We start from the raw sequence: 20,789 nt of genomic DNA on the forward strand, positions 1-20,789 counted from the left end.
CTTTTCCTCATTTGTGCAGAATCCCATATAAAAATCTACTTTTTGTTTCATTCATATTGTTAGTTTTTATTTTAAGATGAGATCTAAATTTTCATCAATTTGCTAAAATTCCATTTTTAGGTCTTCTTGGTTATTATACTTAAACAAACAAAAAGACTTGTATACATATTTTTGTTCCTAAATATGTTCGTAAATTAAAAATACATATATTCATAAATTAATACCAATAAGAGAAAGTAATATTGGAGTTTGACACACACTTTTATTTCATACTAAAAAGTATTCATTCAATATAATTATGGTTAAGGCTCATATGTAATTTCTCTATTGAAAAGTAAGTTAATACAAGTAAAACTTCCTTTGGGCTCAATTTTCAGTATCTTGCTTTCTCACAAAGTGCAAAATTTAACACACACACACACACATATCAGACATTGGATATTTTGCAGTTTTGTGGATTTTTTTGTATACAAATTTCACTACAAATTAAATTAATAGAACTTATCTTCTTTCTCTGAAACAATAAAGAAACCTTAAAGAGTCCTTCATGGAGGTCAAATGAATTTTGCATGTAGAATAAGCCACCATTTTATCCAAAGAAAAGAAGCAATATTATCCCCAAGTCTTTTACTGTATAAAACCAGGACCACTTTTGTAGGTTTTGTTGCAGTGTTTCTAAGCCATCAGACTATGAAACCTTAAACTTACTTCCTTACAAAGTTTAATTAAAAAAAAAAAACTTCCATATTTTCCAGTATGCAAAGTGCAGCATAAATCATCAAAATCTCTAAATGTTGGCTTCTTGTATCAGTTCTCCAGGCTATACAGCTTGCTCCTTTGATTCATTGAGGGGGTCACACTCTACATTCACATAAAAACCAAAAAGCCCAGGGGTACAGTTGACAGAAATTAAGTACTAGAACAGGTTTTGAAATTTCTAAAAACCAACTTAAAATGAATTTTAATGAGTAAGAGCAATATATTTTATAGAATCGTAAGATCTTATCCTATTAGAAATCAGCTAGGTCAAGCCTCTTATTTTACACATTAAAAAAACAAAACAAAACAAAACAAAACAAAAAAACACCCTGAGGTCTGAAGGTTAAGTAACAAGTTAATCATTAAGACATGATGAGAAATTGAATGTCAAAACTCCAGGGCATAAAGTTTTTATTTCTATTTATTTACCAAGGTCTGTTCACCTAATGCTGCAGGAAAGTTTAAAGGAGAGAGAGGGGGTGGGGGAAAGAGAGAGGGTGGGGGAGAGAGAGGGGTGGGGGAGAGAGAGAACTAGTGGGGTGGAGGGGGGAGAAAATCCATATCTACTTCTTACTGGGAAAAAATTGTTTAATTTTTTTTTTATTTAGTACTTTTAAATAGGACAAAAGGTCCTAGAATTATTAGAGGTTGATGTTATCACAAGTTTGTCCTCTCATTTTATATTATTTACGGTCGCAATTTAAAGTGATAAACTAAGCACAATTACACACAAACACCTTTTGCCACATATATTTAGGCACCCTATTTTAAGGTGTAAAATCCACAGATTACCTTCTGCTGCTCCACGGTGATGCTATTTTTTTTTCCTTTTCATAATATATAATATATACAACAGTTTCCAAGCCTTAAAAGACTTCAATTATTTCCCTGCTATTAAAGATGAAATATAATTTTAAAAGTGAACGCTCTCTGTTAATGCTTTTTAAAACCATCTGTTAACTGTTTCTTCTTTATTAAAAATAATAAACTACAATATATATCTAATTCATATTATACTGTTTAATTTTCCTCTGTAGGAGTAATTTATTGGATGCACTAAAGGAGGAAATTATGAAATACTTTCATAGCATTCATTCATTCACTACATTCTTATAAAGCACCAACATACCATAAGCCAAAGCTATTCTACATGCAGAGTGAGTGTGATACAAGGTTTCTGCTCTCAAGGAGTTTGGAAACAAGTCAAATGGAAGATAATCAACTCGGTATCATAGGTATATATAGTTAATAGTAAACAATATCATACACATACATATATAATGCACACATATTTCAGATGATAGTTGAAATCAGAGTGGCCTGGAAGGCCTCTTTGGACAGGAGACACTTAATGACAAACAATGATGTTTTGAGTATCTAGGGGAATAGGATTAGAGGGAGAGAAAAAGGGACATATAAAAGGTGGGCAGGAGCTTATAATATACAAGAAAAGAAAAGCTACCAGTAAGACTGGAGTGTGGTTGATATGGGCAGTGACACAAGAGGAAGTCACAAACTGTCAGAGAGAATATCAAGCCTTTAAATCGGGGTATCTCAGTTTTCATGCATTCATTCCTCCTCTATTCATTTACAAGTAAATATTTTAGGCCCGTCATGTTTTGTACACTAAGCACACAAAGATGGGCTGGGTCTCTGCCTTTTCATACTGAAGGCATACATGAGTCACTCAAACTACCAGTTGGGCATTTCTAACAGAGAACTTCAACTAGTTTTTGCATCTGTTTATTTTTTTATTGTTTACTTATTTATTTTGAGAGAGAGACAGACAGACAGAAAGACAGACAGACAGGGGCGGGGGAGGGGCAGACAAAGAAAGAGAATTCCAAGCAGGCTCCATGCTGTCAGCTCAAGGGCTCAATCCCACAAAGCGTGAAATCATGACCTGAGCCAAAACCAAGTGTCAGACGCTTAACTGACTAAGCCACCTAGATGCCCCTATTGAGCACCCGTTTAAGCCAAAATCTCATGATATTTTTTTCACCTAAACTATATATGTATTAGATACAGCCTTGTGTATAATGGCTGCCAAGAGGTTGTTTTGAGTACCAATACATTTCATCATGATTACACTCAATGATCAAATTTGTCTTGATTTAATCATTTGTGACCTTGCTATAAATTAGACATAAGGATTGCTCTGCTAATGACAGTGTCACCAGTAAACTGTAATTACTGTAAGTACGATGTAATCTAATGTTTTTAATATGTCAGACGAAAAACTCTCCCCTGCACACACATAAACACACACATACACACATATACACAGGAAGAGAGAGAGAACAAAACCCACACATATTGCTCTTGTACTTATATAAAATTTAAAAATAATTTCATTTTCTTCAGAGGCCACCGAAAACTGTGCATACCTATCATCCTAACATTTAGTCTGGATGTCATATAGAGTCCCAGAGAAAAGTAAAATACTTTGGAATCCATGATTTACATTTCCATATTTGAAAAAGACATTTTTGACATATCTGTTAAGAATATAAAAAGAAAGATATTCTAGCAACATTACTCTTCACAAATGCTAAGATGTACCTGACAATCTATTTTTGACATATTCTTTAGAAGTTAGTTCATAAAATTAATAGAATGCTTCACCAGTCTTCACTGTAAAATACTTTTCTAAAATACGTTACACACACACACACACACACACGCGCGTACACACACCATAAAATGTAGCGTTTCTCTGCTTTTTCACCTACTTGTCAAACATAATTTATCAAAAGATAAAATACAAACTACTGCAAAGATGACACATTTTAGAAACTAGTCACAAATTATATCAACAAAGTGATTGCCCTTGATGTTTTAGAGGAGAAAGAATAGCCTAGTTGTTTCTATTTTAGTCTTCTACTCATCTATTTTAGGAATTTTAAACTGGCAGAAGAATGAAATCCTTAGAGAATAAGTGTTTTGTAATAAATAAATTTATAATTGTAGGAGCAAAATAACCAAATTCTTTAATGACTGCAGCTGGCAGGAAACCAATTCCTAACTGGCTTAATAATCCGTAGGTTTGTTGTGGCAATGGTGTGTAAGGGTGGACAGGAGCATTTTTTTTTCAAATAATTTGCCTTATAAAAGTTCCATATACCTAAACCCCATGATTCAAAATTCACACTGTTTTACAATAGCTCTACTGAAAGAATTTGTGGAGCTCTCAAATTATAAATTGTCTTAACGTATTAAAAATTTATGCAGTAATATAAATACACTGGTCTAGGAAACAGTTGTATTCTGTGCATTAAAAAATAACAAAAACAAACAAACAAACAAAAACAACTCTCAGTATCACCTGCCCATCATCTATATCAGAATCGTCTGGTACAAACCCCAGGCTTCTCAACCAACTGCAGGAATGGGGCTCAGAACTCTGATGTGCAGTGAATTTTGAGAATCACTTTGAGTTGCAATTTCCTTATCTGTTAAATCATTCTCATGATTAACGTTTTATGGCCTGTATATTTTGTATGATACTCTAAACACTTTTCCGGACTTCCTGCACATATCTAGCAAAAAATGTAATTGATTTTGTACAAATGGAACTTCAACAAGCAGGACAATAAAAAATCAAGTAGGATAGAAACCCAAGATTCTAGATGATGGAAAATTTGGAAGTTCTATTGAATGGTAGAGCATTAAGAACTTCATTTAGCCTTTTACCAAGATATTAACTATTGTTCTTCTCTAAAGGTGTAAAATTCAAAAACTAATTCAATTAAAATTATCCTCTCCACATTCAGGAGTTCCAGAATCACTTGTTCAAATGTATGTCCATGATTCCCATTTCTGACCAACAGGAATTAGCATCAGACCTCTTTTTATTAGTTTTCAATGTGCGGACTCCACAACCTTCACTGCTGATAATTATAATACTGTCTGTGGACGTGGCAACAAAGCACACTGTTCTTGCTGACATATGATGTGTTTCACTTGAGCTTTCTTCTCTGACTCTTGAGAAGAAAGCATTTAATTAATTGCAGACAAGGATAATCAACAGCATTTTTCATCAGTGACGTTGCACTGATAAACCATTCTACCACTTAGAACAGTTATTACTCTGAAGAATTGGTTATAAGACACAGAGGGCTAAACCATTTGAGTTCAGTCCTTTATTTATCAAAAATTTAATTACTCATGACACATTTTCTATTTAAGGAAAGAAATATAATAATCTGAAATTTCTTAAAATATAATCAAAAGTCATTTGTGCTGCTTCTCTGACATCCAGAAATATCTACACAATAAGGGAACACATGATATCATGAATTAAAGGTCACTTGAATAAGCCATTAATTATAGATTTTTGAAAACAATCTCTACATGTAGACATGATATGGTAACATAAAATATGGAAGACAGTTATGTGACTTAATTGTCAAAGAAAGGAAAACATCAAGGATTTCCTACGCCGTTTGGTTCTTAAAATGTCTTTCACAAAAACATTAAGTACTCAGTCCAGCGCACACTTATTTCCTAGGCTTGAAGCAAGACATTGAATATGTAAAATAAATGTTTACCTTTCTACAGATTCCAATGGAGGGGGAGAGGATGATTTGTAAACAAATATACTAAATGTAATATGCAGATAGCTAAATGTTGTATGAAGTGATATAAGGATAATCAAGAAAGAAGCAACTGGTTGGTGGGTAAGACTGTGTCAAGCAGGCAACAAGTAAGGCCATCCATGTCTGTATCGAGGGACGTATCAAACAAGTACATCTATCAAGTGACGTATCATCAAGTCCGTATCAAGCAACTCAACTGATGATGAGCAACTCAACTGATGATGAAACCCTACTGAAGCTCTGACAACATTTCCTCACAATATTTCACCCCTACTCCCAACCCCCTCATCACAAGTGCAGTATTACTCAAATTTTGGTCTTGTCTTTGATTCTGTGGATGGATAAAAACTTACATTTATTATCAATTTTTATCAATTTACTATTAGCGTTGTTTGAAACTTGCAATTTTTCATGTTCCTTTTCTTTTTAAGTAACAAATTAACATTAGTATTTGATAATGATGTTTGTTTCCTTTTGTATTTGCAGATTGTCTTGTTAGTCTCACAGTGCGTATTGCATGTTTTCAAGCAAGAATATTTTGGGACTGTTATTTTTTGACAATTAGACTTTAAAAGGCATATGGTTTATGGCTCAACTATGTGTTTATTCACTCAGTTTATTCAACAGATATACACTGAATGTCTGTTCTTTGCCAAATACCGTTCTTGGCATATGGAATAGAGAGTTACATGTGACATTTTAAGGTCCTTAACTTTGTGCAAATTACACAATAGTACTAGTAGGAAGGAAAAAGACAACAAACAAGAAAATATATAAATAACTAAAATCATTTTAAAAATAATAAAAGATAAGAGTGAAATAAAAATGAGTTCTGGGAGACTATATTACTGTTTTTTCAGTGAAGGTGAAATGGCAAAGGAAAAATTTAATTTGAGACCTACCATATGGAGATCTGAGGCAGGAGGTTATATCTAAAAAGAGGAAAAGAGCCAGCTTTACTTTTTGGAGAAATATAAAGATAGCTAGGATGGCTAGAGCCTGACAAATAAGTGAGAAAATTATGAGGTGAAATTAGAATCTGGGAAGAAGCCAGATCACACTGGGCTTATGGTCCACGGTAATGAGCATGGATTTTATAATAAATTCAATGAATAATGTGTCATTTCTTTAATACCAAAGCCGATATAAACTTAACTCCTAAAGAATTTGTTAAATTCAGTGGCAATTTATTTGTCATGTGTTTTTTATCAATCTGTATTACTAAAAAACTGGGCTTATTAAGTAAATATTTATTGCACATTATCAAAGCAAATATAATAAAATAATTATTATTTTATAAGACTATAATACATTATCATGTGTTTAAGTTGATGTTGTATAACTTGTTATTGAAGTAAAGAGCAAATAGTATATTATAAATTTTTAGTAAGTGAAAATTTATCTTAATATCATTACTTTCATTATATATCATTTTTATGCTAATATATAATGTGTTTAGTACAAATGGAATTCTTTTTAGAACTTTTTCATAATTTTCTTTATATCCAATTCTTCATTATCAGTGTGCTATTGGCCTCTGAGAACAGGGAATTGTGGGTTGAATGTGCAGCATAATCACTGAACCACAAAAACGCTCTCAAGGTAAGTTCCCAACAGCCAGAAAAACATACAGCATCCTATTTTTGTTCTGTATATCAAGTAGGCCAAAGAATACAACTGTAGACTCAACAGAGACACAACATATTCTATCTAGACAAAATTTTACAGGTCACTTCTGTAAAAGGGAATCTGATACAAGAATCAGACATGTATGTCTAAAGGCAATATTTCACACATATATTTATGAACTGGGCAAGTTACACAGCCAAAGATACTTATTGACAACTGGAAGAGTATAATTAAATTTCACACTCTTCCTTCCTGTAATCTTCCATATATTTTCTTTAATCTGAGTTTTTGTTTATTTTACTTACGAATGGTAAACAAACTTTGTGTTCTATTACGTCGATAGCCTAGTCCAAAACATCCATATGTCGGACCATCAGAACATTATCTGGGAAATTAAAGATTGTGACAGGGTTTCTTTCACACTGGAGAAAAAGAAATGACTACATAAATATCACAGCAAGGGCAGAACTTCTTAAAAAGAACCAGATGGAGCCATAGGATGCTATGGATATAATTTCAGGGACTACAGAACCATCCAACCTGTCAGAAAAGCATGCATCTCACTCTTGATTTAATCAATCAGATATTTTATATAGTTTAATCCTTCTACATTGATTTAATACAAAGAAAATGTTGTTAAGTTAGTAAAATGCTTGAAAACCAGTGAATAATGAATTGATTAATAAAGAGAACATGAAAGAAAAATCAATTGGGGGATATCAAATAAACATGGGGGTTCCCGGAAGGGAGCTAAACCAGTTAGACAATAAAACAATGCTGTTGAAGTGGAATTAAACTGAGATATTGTGATGAGCCGCTGCATTCATGTTTGGTGGTATAGGTTGAGGTAAGATTTCTTAGTTGCTTCAGGTTATTATATTATCTTCTCAGTGTCCTGTGGTGCCCTCGTCACTGGTGAACTTTCTCTTTTTCCATGCCAAATAACAGTGTGATCTCTTTACATTTGATGGAGTACCTGTTCCTAAATACCAGTGGATACTATACCCTGTCTAATATCTATAAATATTTTTTTAAATCAATTGAGTATGGTTTATGTATTTCTTATTTGTAATAATATGTCATTGCTATGAATGTGCTTCTGCTTGTGATTGCAAAGTCCAGTGGGGAAATGTCTGAAGAAATCAAGCCCTTGACACATGATCTGCATGAGTTATCTGTCCATAAAGGATGTCTGTTTTGAGGAAATTTTGTTATTGTTCCAGATGGCAGTACTGTCATCTTGGCCACACCACATGTAGCACATTCAGGAATTATTCACTGTGTCTGGTGGCCTGGAAATGATTCTGCTATTGAAAAGACTGTAACAAAGTGTCAGCATATGCCAAGCTATTCAGCACTGTCCTCCAAAAGAACTTATTTTCCCATGGGAAGTTACCAAGAAGTTTTGGTCAACAACACAAATTTCTTTTACCAGACTTTTAAAAAAATATCTTAAATGTGTTGTTCTTTTGCTTGGCTCAGAGTCAAACTAGGTTTATGTCAAAAGGCAGTTATGACTGTTACTGTAAAATACTGGTAGTCTGATATTTTATTTTTGAATTTAAATAATTTGTGAATAGAAATGTGAAACAACTGGTCAACATTATTTGTCTTATTAATGGCTAAGATCTCAGAAACAAGTATATACTAGCCTTATACTAACCATCTTATATATGTTCTCTTATCATTTGAACTGACAGACTGAGACTTTACTAATAAGCTTATGGAGCTGAGAGAAGAGGAATCCTTTCTACTACAATGAAGGTCAAAGATCTTTGTTACATTATGTCCAGAGTGTAATGATTTCAGAGTATCCTAGCTATGCTGACTGACTTCAAAAGTCTTCCTTCCATGCTGACCTAACTATAGCAAATCCATTAGAAACATCCACTCTAAAGTCCTTTAACATTGAATTTCCACCTACACTGCTCAACACATCATCAAAGCCATCAAATGAAGACATGTTTTTCCTAGCAAAGTTACAATGGTGAAAGTGAAAATATCCACTATATACTCCATATAAAGATAGGCTCTCAACCAAGTGCCCACTCTATTGGTTAAAAGCTAATGTGGAATTCAGAATAAAGGCTAAAGAGTGAGGTTTAGGAGAGAAGGCTGTTGTGATTTAATCTTGGTTGGCACAATTTCTGTTATCACTTATTGAGGTCTAGTTTGGTCATTCTAAGTGCCTTAATTGATAAACTGGAGGAGAAGGACAGGGATTTTCACAGGCTGCTGGATTAGGCTGATGTGTGAAAAGTGATTATTCTTAAAATTCATAGGGACTGTAGTAGAATATAGTTGAATGTAGAGAGAAGGCTCAAAAGGGACAGTGCAAGAACATTCTTGAAAGAGTGAAGTTTAAAAGACAATGATCTCAGCATGAGTAAATGATGAGGGTGGAGGAAAAATGTAGAAATGCACATGTTGGCAGAAAATAAAGGTCCACATGAAGAGATAAATGAAATTTCAGCTATTTTTCATAAGACAGGAAAACTCTAAGATACTGAATAACACATATTTCCAAGAGAGTATCTAAGATTTACTATTTTAAGCAAAACCCTTAAAAAGTTACTTAGCATTAATCAGTTAATTTGATAGACAAAATGGGTAAGTATTGACAGAAGAGCCAGTAGAAGGTAATTACTGGTAAATAACGAATGGAGATTTTAAAAAAAAATTGTTGTGCACTTCTCAATCTGTCTCAAGTGGCAGGAGTCTGCAGCTGTCAATGATTTTTCTACCAAAGCAGCATTTAGGGCACTGAGTTTTCAGGATTTAAAAGAAAATGAATCAAGGATTTATTTACTTGAAGTTTCTATCTAAATAATTACATTTTAGGATACCTAAAATTACATCAGGACATTTAGCTTATAAAAAATGAACCCACAACAACCTGAATTTATGCTGATTAAGGTGTTTTCTAGGAGACAGTTTATCAAGCTGCAAAGTAGCAGAAACTGTCACTTTCCATCTGACAATGGAAATAGGAGAACATGCTTGGAGTTATAATTGGTGATGGCACAGGAAGCTCTGGGAAGCTCAAAATGCTTTACAAATAGTAATTCATGTCATACTGCTTTTACAGTGGATTTCTAGCACATCATAAGGAAGAACACAGGGAGATGCTGACTAATATGTTTCACGTCACAACACAACTATTAAAGGTCAAACACAAGGACCAGTGCACTTTGTGTAACTGATTATGTCCAAAAGAATTGTACAGAAGGATACTGATGTCATAAATTAGCATTTATGCTAATAAAAAATAGAATAATAATAGAATTTTTTATATGAAATTCTTGGTGTAAAAATTACCTCCGCCCCAACTTTTTGAGCACAGCTGTTACTAGAATACTTTTTTTAATCCTTAATTAATTTTCCCCATAGATGTCTTACATTTGTTAATTAATTTGCACAATACACTCCTGATTTTGGGGGGGGAACAAGGTATGAGGTAAATGTACTGTGTAATTAGAGTGGAGATTGCAGATTATAGTTTTGCTATGATTGAAATTATTGTAAAAAATGTTGGAAAACTTCTGCAATGCATTTTGAAAGATTTAAATGCTCAGGTTACCAATTGGGCAAAGAAAAATTGCACCCAAGCCCTGTAGGACAGTTCTCCCAGTCTATAAGTCATTCTTTTAGTATTTATTGAATACTTATTATGGACCAGGGATTAGTTTAACTCTAGAGACACAATAAGAAAAATATAAAAAGTACACATCTGGTAGGACCTTATATCCTAGTAGGAGTCAGACAGCACATAAGTAAATAAATATGCAAAAAACATCACTACAGAAAATGATGAGATGGGAAGCAAATAAAGAGCTTGATGACGCTGGAAGTAATTGGGGAGGCCATCTGCAATGTTGCAATAAGCTGGAAAGGTAACATTTGGCTTGATACATGAAGAATCAGAACAAGGATGAGAGTAGGCTGATTAGAAGCCTCTTATATAATATGATTTCTCTAGTGTTTGCTTTCATTTCCTCCTATAATACATTATTTGTTGAGCATATATTTTGTGTAGTTAGGGAAGGATTAAGTGCCAGGAATATTGTGAACATGGAGTTGTAATGAAGCCAGGAGATGCTTACAGTTTAAAAAGGAAGACAAAAACTTAAAGCAATGACAATAAAGATAGCCATTATTTAGATTAAGACCTTACTAGGTACTATGACAACTATGACTAACCTAAGCTAGTGGTCGGGGCACCTAGGTGGCTTAGTCAGTTAAGCGTCTGACTTTGGCTCAGGTCATGATCTCATGTCTCGTGGGTTGGAGCCTTGCATCGGGCTCTGTGATGACAGCTCAGAGCCTGGGGCCTGCTTTGGACTCCTCTCTCTGCCCTACCCCTGCCCTTACTCTGTCTATTTCTCTCTGTGTTTCAAAAATTAAAAAAAAAAAATTAAAAAAAATTTTTAACCAGTCTATTGATCAATGAGCACAAATGAGAAAAAATGTTAGAAAAAAAGGAAGACCGGTTTGGTAGATAGAATTCCAAAATGGCTCCCCAAGTTTCCTTCCTCCTAGTGCACATGACCTGCTTAATCAATCCACAGGACTGTGTACTTGGCAGATTTTACTCCTGTGCTTGGGTTAGGTTATATGACAAAACTGACTTAAAATGAATAAAAAGATTATCTGGATGGGCCTGATGCAATGATAAAAACCTTTAAAGAGCAGAGTGTTGTTTTTGCTTTTTGTTTGTTTATTTCCAGTTTGTCACAAAAGAAGTCTAGGATTCTGTGACACACTGTTGTTTGTTTCAAAATGGAAGGACCACGATTCAAGGAATGTGGATGGGCTCTATGAGCTGAGTGGCTTCCAGCAGACAGTGAGCAAGCAGTGACCCCAGTTCTATAACCACAAGGAACTGAATTTTCTCAATAACAAGAATGAACTTAGAAGTCTATAGAAGTTCTGCAGACAAGAACTCAGCCTGACTGACACTTCGATTTTGGCCTTTTGATACCCTGAACAGAGAACCCAGTTACTCTCTGTATGAGGTTGAAATACAGAACTATGAACTAATACATGGGTGTTGTTTTAAGCTGTTATATTTGTAACCAGAATTTGTTATCAGAAACAGAAAATGAATACAGTGGTGGATAGTAATGATAAACCCTGCTCAATTAAAATTGGGTAGGGTCTATTTTTCATAATCTAGGCTTTTTTTTTTTTGGCTTGAAATAGGAGTGATAAGTAAGAAAACATATATTTACTTAGACTTAAAATGCTCGCTACTCTCATAAATTAATTAACTCTACAGTAAACAATAATTTATTTCTTTAAATGCCTGCATTCCTCATCTACTCCTTGTTTGACACATTTTCCTAGACCAGTAGCTTTTTAAAGAAGTCACTGTAGAAATTAATCATGATGAGCACTGAGCAATGTATAGAATTGTTTAATCACTCGATTGTATACCTGAAACCAATATAACACTGTATGTTAACTATACTGGAATTAAAATTGAAAAATTAATAAAATGTAAAAATTAAATAAATATGAAGAGTAAAAAAATGAAGTCATGTACTTTGTACATGTACAATGAAGTCATTATACTTTGTACATTTTCTGATATATTGAACATAAGAAAAAATTTTATTCATGGTTATTGTTTTTCATTTGTTAAATATTTAATATTATCAACTAATTCCTAGGTACTATATAAGGCTAAAAGGAAATAGCAGTCAAAATAGGAAGAAATAGGGACAAAATGATGTCCCTACCCTCTTGGAAATTACATAATTATTGACAGATGAATGAATAACACATGGGTAAGTGAACTAATCAATTTCCACACATGTTCAAGTCTTTAATTGGAATTTTTAGAATTTATCAGTTCATCGACGAATTTGGGGAGAAAAGGTGAAAAATTGCTGATAGTTTATAGCTGATCTCCCAGATTTTGCCCACTCTCACTGTCTTTATAGGCAACATTTACTTTGAAATGCCATCAAATCTATCATTGCAACAGTAAAACTGCTTTATTTCTGGCTTCTAAGTACTTTCACAAATCATAATCTAAAACTTTAATCCAAGCTCTAAGTACAAAATAGGAAATAAAATTAAACCACATTTAAAATTCTATACATGGACCAATATCTTGGAAGAGCACTGTATTGTAGAAAATAAATTGATATTAACAAGGAGAAAATGGCCCTTAGCAAAATTGTTAGGTAGGCACAATGTCTATTTATTGTCTTTTTTCCTTCCATCCAACTCTACATCAGCTTTGAATGTAAATTTTAAGGTTGACTTCTGAGTTCTACTACTTGTTAACTCTCTACCCAGCCTGAAAATCAGGTCCAGTCTGTCCAAGTATATGGTCTCTGCTCTGGGGAGAGGCCACTGTCCCTCTCCCACATGTCTGGGCACCTGCCCTGGGCTGAGAACAGGCTGCTGCTGGGCCTCAGGAACCCTCACCTGATCCAGAGTCAGAGGCTTAATAACTGAACCAACCAGATGCCCCCAGATTGGAACTTTGGATTAATTCTTTAAAATAAGAGAATACAGGGATGCCTGGCTTACTCATTCAGTTGAGCTTCTGACCTTTGGTTTCATCTCAGGTCATGATCTCATGGCTCCTGGGGTTGAGCCCCACGTCTGGCTCCACACTGACAGTGCGTGGCCTGCTCGGAATTCTATCTCTTGCTCTCTCTCTGACCCTCCCCAACTTGTGTGTATGCCCCCCCCCCCCGCCGCCAACTCTCTCTCTCTCAAAATCACTAAACTTAAAAAAAAAAAAACAAAACAATAACAGAATACATATGAGAAGTTAATCATCTCTATACATAAACCTAACTCTGCACTCTACAAAATGTTGAAGAAAGCTTATCTTTATAGATGACTTCTCCAATTTATCTGGTAAGATGTTCATGAGATGAAAAATTTTGTTTCTTAATAATGATGTCCTTGAATTTAAAATTTAGTAGAAAAACCTTCAGTCCAATGGTATAGCATTATTTAAGTACATTAGCAGTATGATTGTTACTGAGACTCTTTATAACTATTATTTTTGAACTGATTCTTCCAGTAAAAAAAAAAAAGAGTATTCAGAAATGCAAGAGTAACACAGCTTTATTCATGTTTTTGTTCCTTTAATTCTTCCATAAGGTGCATTTATTATTAGTATGTATTGCTTCAAGCAAATAGATATTTACACTTCATGCTCTGAGCAAAGAATTTAACTTTGGACATATTGCTTATTAAAAATTGCAAGATCAAACCTAATGGTGAGAAGGGGGTCTGGGAAGGAAGGTAGGGAGCTGTGGAAAACAGTGGCCTTACATAAACCTGAAGATATAAGAACTCAGAAGTCAACAAGATGACAAGGATAGGAATGAAAATAAGATCCCAGAAAATACTGCATGTTAATATGTGATGAAAAAAGCAAGGAAGAAGGAAGAATCAAATATGTTGCTTAGTTCTGAGCCTGGATCTCTTTGAGGATCTAACTGCCATCAGAAGAAATCAGCAACATGGAATGGAGGTGGAGATTACCAAGGAAGGATCTGTGGAGGAAAATGTAACTTGGGGAAAGACTTCTACATCTTTCCAGTAATAGTTTTAAAGTATAATTTTTAGTTGAGGTTTTCCCTAGTGATATTTAAAGCTATGTGGTTTTTTTTTGAGTAAATGAGAAACAATGTGAGACAAGATTTGACCTTACAAAATGTATACTATCAGTATATAATGAGTAAAAATAATCATTTTACCTTTTCTGCATTTAAAGCAAAAAAAGCAATTAACTTTATGTAATTTCTTGCACTATATTCATCTCTAGGATTATAAAAATTTCCAATAAAAAATTCCTTCCAGTATAAAAAAAGGTGTATTCTGCTTGTGAAGATATCAACCAATTTTAAGTAAAAAAAAAAAAAAAAAGTCTTAAACTCTATAATAAAATCGTAACAATAAGAACAGTTATTTCTCAACTTCCATTAACTGGCCACTTTTCTTTGGTTTATATTCCCAAGGCCATTATGTTAATCTAAAGTTTAGATATTTGTAACATGGGTTTTGTTTTATTGTAGAAAAGAGAAGTACAATATTAATAATAGATTTTTGAACAGCTGGAATTAGTAAAACATGTCACATGCTGATTCATAAAACAACAAAGGGAACAACAGAAAACAATGAGAAGTTACTGAACCTATTAGTATAATGTATATACTCTTACAGGGCATATAAATACTTATAACTTTAGCAATAAAAATAATAAATTGGATAATCAATATTTTTATCTGATGTAGATAGCTATTCTAGAAGGCAAAGATAGGAGTCACATACTTCTTTCTCTCTCCTATACTGTGCTTTTAAAGAATAGTTTTATATGTAAAGAGACATACAGAGGAAGAAACTTATTTGACAAGTGGAACATGGTTCATTAAGTCAGTCATCTTTCACTACAATGAATAGGATATTCATTTGTCATTCTGTCACTAAGTAGCTATAAGACGTAGTTTCACAATGTTGGATTTGGGACATTAAAAAAAAATCTTAGAGTTAATTCTGTATGGTTAGAGTTTCAAAATGGCTACTTACAAAGAATAGCTTAAAAGTGGAAATAATGGACATGCCAAAACTTTTACTGAATGAACCTAGCTTGATGAGTATAATTCATGTTTGAAATTGTTATCTTTTAAGCCAGATGTAGCATACACCAAAATTTTTTTTTTGTTTTTTGTCAAAATGGGCAGTCCAAGCAAGTGCTAATCTGAAAACACAGTTTCTCCGGGTGCCTGGGTAGCTCAGTCGGTTAAGATCTCGCCATTCTCGAGTTCCAGTCCTGCGTTCAGCTCTGTGCTGACAGCTTGGAGCCTGGAGCCTGCTTCAGATTCTGTGCCTCCCTTTCTCTCTGCCCGTCCCCTGCTCATGCTCTGTCTCTCTCTCTCTCTCTCTCTCTCTCAAAGATAAATGAACATTAAAAAGACTGATAAAACTGAGTTTTTCTTAATGCAAAAGAGTTGGGGTAAAAAAAGACATTATTCCATAAACTTTCAATCCTTGGTCTTATTTTTTTTATTTACATAATTATTGATATTAATTTTGAAAGTATACTCTATTTAGGAAATACATTAAAGCCTATTTTCCTCCCATGTTCTTATTTGTAAATATGTGCTATTGTGTGATCAGTTTTACTTACTTGATAAAAAGGAATTTAATCTTAAAATACACACACGCGCGCACACACACACACACACACACACACACACACACACACTTATGTCCAGAAACTGACATGCTCTCAACATGTATCATTACATTAGCTGTTTTCACTAGGGTATGAGAATATCACTCCATGTTTCTCAGGTATAGGTAAACAAAATTCTTAATGGTTCTCTCAACAGGTATCTCTGCTTTTGCTCTAACAAGTCTTCCATTGGGCTAAATGCCCTGTGGGTAATGAGGAAATGCAGCATATTAATGTAATTATTTTGTTGTTATTTAAATGGTGTCAATTACTACCAGTTTTCTACCCTTAAATCTATTTTCTTGCATGTTTTGGTGTATGGCCACTCAAAGTCTACATCCTTGACATTCTGTTGATCTAGGTTTAACCATATAAATAATTTTCATGCCATATTATTTATTTCATGGCATTAGAATTTGGTGAGAAAAAAAATGCAAATAGACATGTTAGAAAGTAATAATATAAACAAATAAATGAAAACTAAATATTGTTTTAACAGAGTGAAAAGAGGGATTTAAACTTCTTATGGATTGGGAAAGGTATATGTAGAAGATAGAGGTAAATAATTTTCAAGAAAGGAAATAGCTCTTATTCATTTATCTACCTATTCAACAGGAATTTATCAAGCATTTATTGTTGTTAGTCAGAGTTTCTTGAAACTTGAGAAATAAAAGTTATGCTGCAATTGCTGACAGAAATGCAAGGTTTTGAAAAATATGAAAAAAAAATCTCACACAGTATTGAGGGTTCATCTAAGACTATAAAAAACATATATATTGTACAAAACTCTGTTGTGCAAATATTGCTAATATAGAATGTTAAATGATTGGAATAAAAATCATTGGAATGTGGAGTTCATTTTCAATGTTGACATAATGAGTTAAATGATTTTCTTTTCTTCTGACATTAATCCAGGAAAGTTTTGTATCAAGTCTAGACTTCTTCATTTACAGCTCCAGTGTTGTTGTGCCACAGACAGCAGCTGGAATCTGAGAGAAACATGATAAATGTATGTTCTGAATGGTATATAGAAGTATAATAATGTGGACCCTTTCAGCCTTGGGATGGGCAGACAGAGAGAAAGTTTGTTTCCTCTTCATGGCAAAGATAATCATATTCTATGTGATCTATGGTATAGAAAAGTACTACAAAGTACCATAGGGTTTTTGAGGGTAGTATACGGTGATTATGGGAGCCTGTTGCTATAAGTAGACTAGGCAGAACTGAACCCACCCAAGAACAGAAAGATGCTTTTCCAATACTGAGGAGAGCTGCATGGAGATGAACAGTAGTGGACACTTTGGCTGGAGACTAGAACTTGCACCAGTGGAAGCAGAAAGTAGTGGAGGAAAAGGACTTCTTGGTTTATGGGTAACAGGAGTGTGTGTGTGTGTGTGTGTGTGTGTGTGTGTGTGTGTGTGCGCGCACGCAAAAAAAAAGTGGTAGGAAAACACTAATGGTGTGACTTCGGGAAAAATCCCTAAGACCATATTTAGCACAATGAAAGAAGTTTAACACCCCAGAAAGGCCAACAGAGTTTGGACAAGACATATCTCAGCAACAGTCATGGTGAATTAAAAACTCCTCCATTCTCCAGGTACCATATAAAGCCCCACTGAGAATCTTACATACCTAGACAGAGGGAAAGAACCCGTAAAGTATTTATGAGATGGAATTTCCAACAACCTGTGGCCAGTAGAAGTAGAGCTAGATTTATCTTTATTTAATGAAAAACAGAATATTTCTTGTTCCCAAATGGTGTTATAAACCAAATTCATACTCTTGTTGATACAGACAAGTAATTTTGTTCAATGGGATATTTTTTTGTAGATAAATCTTTCTTATACTTTTCTATACTGTCTTAAGCACCATAAATACACACAGCACAAGTTCCCTTTTACATAAGATTCATTCATTATGAAATCAATGAATGAAATTTGCCTATTATTGTACCTGCACTAAATATTTTAATAGTATTTTTTATGCAACTTAAACATGTGAACAAATGCCTGGTTCTGGGGCGCCTGGGTGGTGCAGTCGGTTAAGCGTCCGACTTCAGCCAGGTCACCATCTTGCGGTCCGTGAGTTCGAGCCCCGGGTCAGGCTCTGGGCTGATGGCTCAGAGCCTGGAGCTTGTTTCCGATTCTGTGTCTCCCTCTCTCTGTGCCCCTCCCCCGTTCTTGCTCTGTCTCTGTCCCAAAAAAATAAACGATGAAAAAAAAAATTTCAAATGCCTGGTTCTTCCCCAACTACACAGATCTCATTGATCTAAATAATTATCACTCTTTATAAATCCTTACACAAAAAAGGACTCCATATCTTCAGGAATCGATTCCTTGCAAAAAATTTTAGGTGACCCCAGGAGCCTTTCTGAATTATTTTCCAAAGACAGTACTCATTTTGTGATCTATTCTTCTTTTGTAAATGACCATTACAAAGTCTGTGCATTTTTGCACACACTTCTCTGTAGGTAGGAACTTCAGGTCTCACCTTAATAGCTATTTATCTGGCAATTTTATGTGCTCCTGTGACCTATGAGAGAAAGCTTAAATTACGAACTTGGCCCTAGTTCTAGTTATTCTACTGATTCACTAGAAAGTTTGGACAAATGTTGTAAGTGCTATTCAACAAAACTTTTCTGTCATTGACTGAAATACAGATATATTAATGTTTGATGTGCACCTATTGCATATTAAATAATACCTAAAGAATTATCGCTTAATCATATTTTTAGATACTTAAATAATACCTGATTATATAGAAGGAAAACCTAATTAAACTGCAGACTATACATATAATTGTAAATAATTTTCTAACACTAAATAAGAAATATATAACTATGATGAAATATAAACTGAACCCTCTCACCAGTTTACCATGTATTTTTGGATGAATTGTATTTATCTTTATCTCATTCCTTCGATTTGTTTAATGGAAACATTTTCTTGGTGAAATAGTAGTGGATAGATTACTAGGTTATCTTTATTCCTGCAACCATCGAGAGACAAAACATCATACATTCTCAAAAGCAAGTGTTTTGAACTGCTGATTTTTCATGTAAACTATTCTAGCTGGTTTACTATATTTTAGGTCTTCCAGTAATCCACAAATATACCCTGCGTTTAACTATGACATCACATAAAAAGATCACAAAGTGTGATCTGATATCATTAAAGATATCTATTACTTCAGCAACAGAATTTTCTGCAAATTTAAAATATGTCAACAGAAATTAAAAACTAACTTGACTATTAAATTATCCAGTCATCTGCCTCTCCTCTCCCACCTTTTGACTTTCCTGTGCATAAGTGCACACATCAGTAGCGAATAAATATTTGCTACAGATATTCATCTGTAGATGAAATATTTGTAATGCCTTCGACAAAGCCACTGCATGAATTTTCAAAAGAAAATTTAGTCCCACAAGTCTCTGGAGCTCCAGAAATTAATAGCTCAAGGGGTATTTTGAACAAATACCATCAGTTGAAGGAAGTAATCTGCTCTTCAGTTATTGTGGGTCTCAATTCAACAGCTCCACATTTCAACCTTTTCAACTGGTAACTGTCACCTACCAGTGGTTTGCTATATTGTAATAAAATAATTGACCTGTTTGGATCACTTGAGAATTCAGATTTACTTTTTTAAAAATTTCCCAAAAGTAGCTAGTTCACTCAGAGGAACATACTGAAATACGTGGGTAGGAGATGAACAAGATATTGTAAGATACAATCTGCGTTTTTAAAATACTGATAATTAATGTCTAGAAGCTTGGAAGTTTATGTACAAACATTGCAAATAAAACCATATTTATATCACTGAATCTTGTCTGTGTTTACTACCAAAATTAGCTGTTAGTATTTATGAAAAATGTGCAACTATCACCAAAATGTAAATGTTACAAATATGAAGTTTTATAAGTAACAAAGTATCTGAAATAAAACATATTACTATATGAATATTATACAGATGTATAATCATTTTGGAATACAACATAGGTTAGTAAATTTTTTTTCAATATATATATAAACAGCACCAATGTATATTATATAGATTTACTCAAGTAATTTTGTAATGTGTCTATCTAAGAAAACACGTCAAATATATACAGATTGCTAGAAAAATAAATGATGTCTTAATACTCATAATAAAAAATAACCATGAATCAAGCAGAAAAGTATAAATTACTGTAAAATGTAAATACTGAATTATATACCTGTCTCAAAGTCTTGGATTTTCGCTACATAGAAAAGATCATCTTGCTTCTTTTTAGAAGCCAATCATATACAGTATAATAGTGTTAAGTAGGGTGGAGACTATAATGGCTTGGTAATATCAAAGAAAACAGAAGTCCTTCTTAGACTGAAATAAAAGTTGCTTATTAAACCATGGGAAAAGGTGGAGAATGGAGAATGGAGTTGAGCAGAAAGGCAAATGAGAATGATGTAAGTAGCTAGAAGCTGGAAACGTGGAGTATGCAGGAGGATATCAGAAACAAGAAAAGACAAAAAAAAAATAAATAATTGAAAGTACTTTTTTTTTTAACAGGAACTGCTTTTGCTATATTTTAGCCAAGCCAACCCTTTACTTGCTCTTGA

The 20,789-nt window shown here is 33.7% G+C and overlaps 1 protein-coding gene and 1 long non-coding RNA gene across 4 annotated transcripts in view; one reads left to right on the forward strand and one right to left on the reverse strand.

Moving 5' to 3' along the window:
* The window catches only part of LOC109499068, a 68,599-nt gene extending 56,571 nt beyond the window's left edge, over nt 1–12,028 (forward strand). The window contains exons 4-6 of one of the 2 annotated variants that reach the window (XR_002156195.3): nt 6,881–6,959; nt 8,687–8,750; nt 11,714–12,028. This is a non-coding gene — a long non-coding RNA (uncharacterized LOC109499068). The remainder of the gene's footprint in view (nt 1–6,880; nt 6,960–8,686; nt 8,751–11,713) is intronic. The other variant, XR_006596946.1, reaches the window with a different exon arrangement.
* The window catches only part of GRID2 (glutamate ionotropic receptor delta type subunit 2), a 1,434,457-nt gene that overhangs the window by 861,692 nt on the left and 551,976 nt on the right, over nt 1–20,789 (reverse strand). The gene's annotated exons all lie outside the window — the stretch shown is intronic.

Source organism: Felis catus, chromosome B1, assembly GCF_018350175.1.
Source record: "Felis catus isolate Fca126 chromosome B1, F.catus_Fca126_mat1.0, whole genome shotgun sequence".
NCBI classification, from domain to species: domain Eukaryota; kingdom Metazoa; phylum Chordata; class Mammalia; order Carnivora; family Felidae; genus Felis; species Felis catus.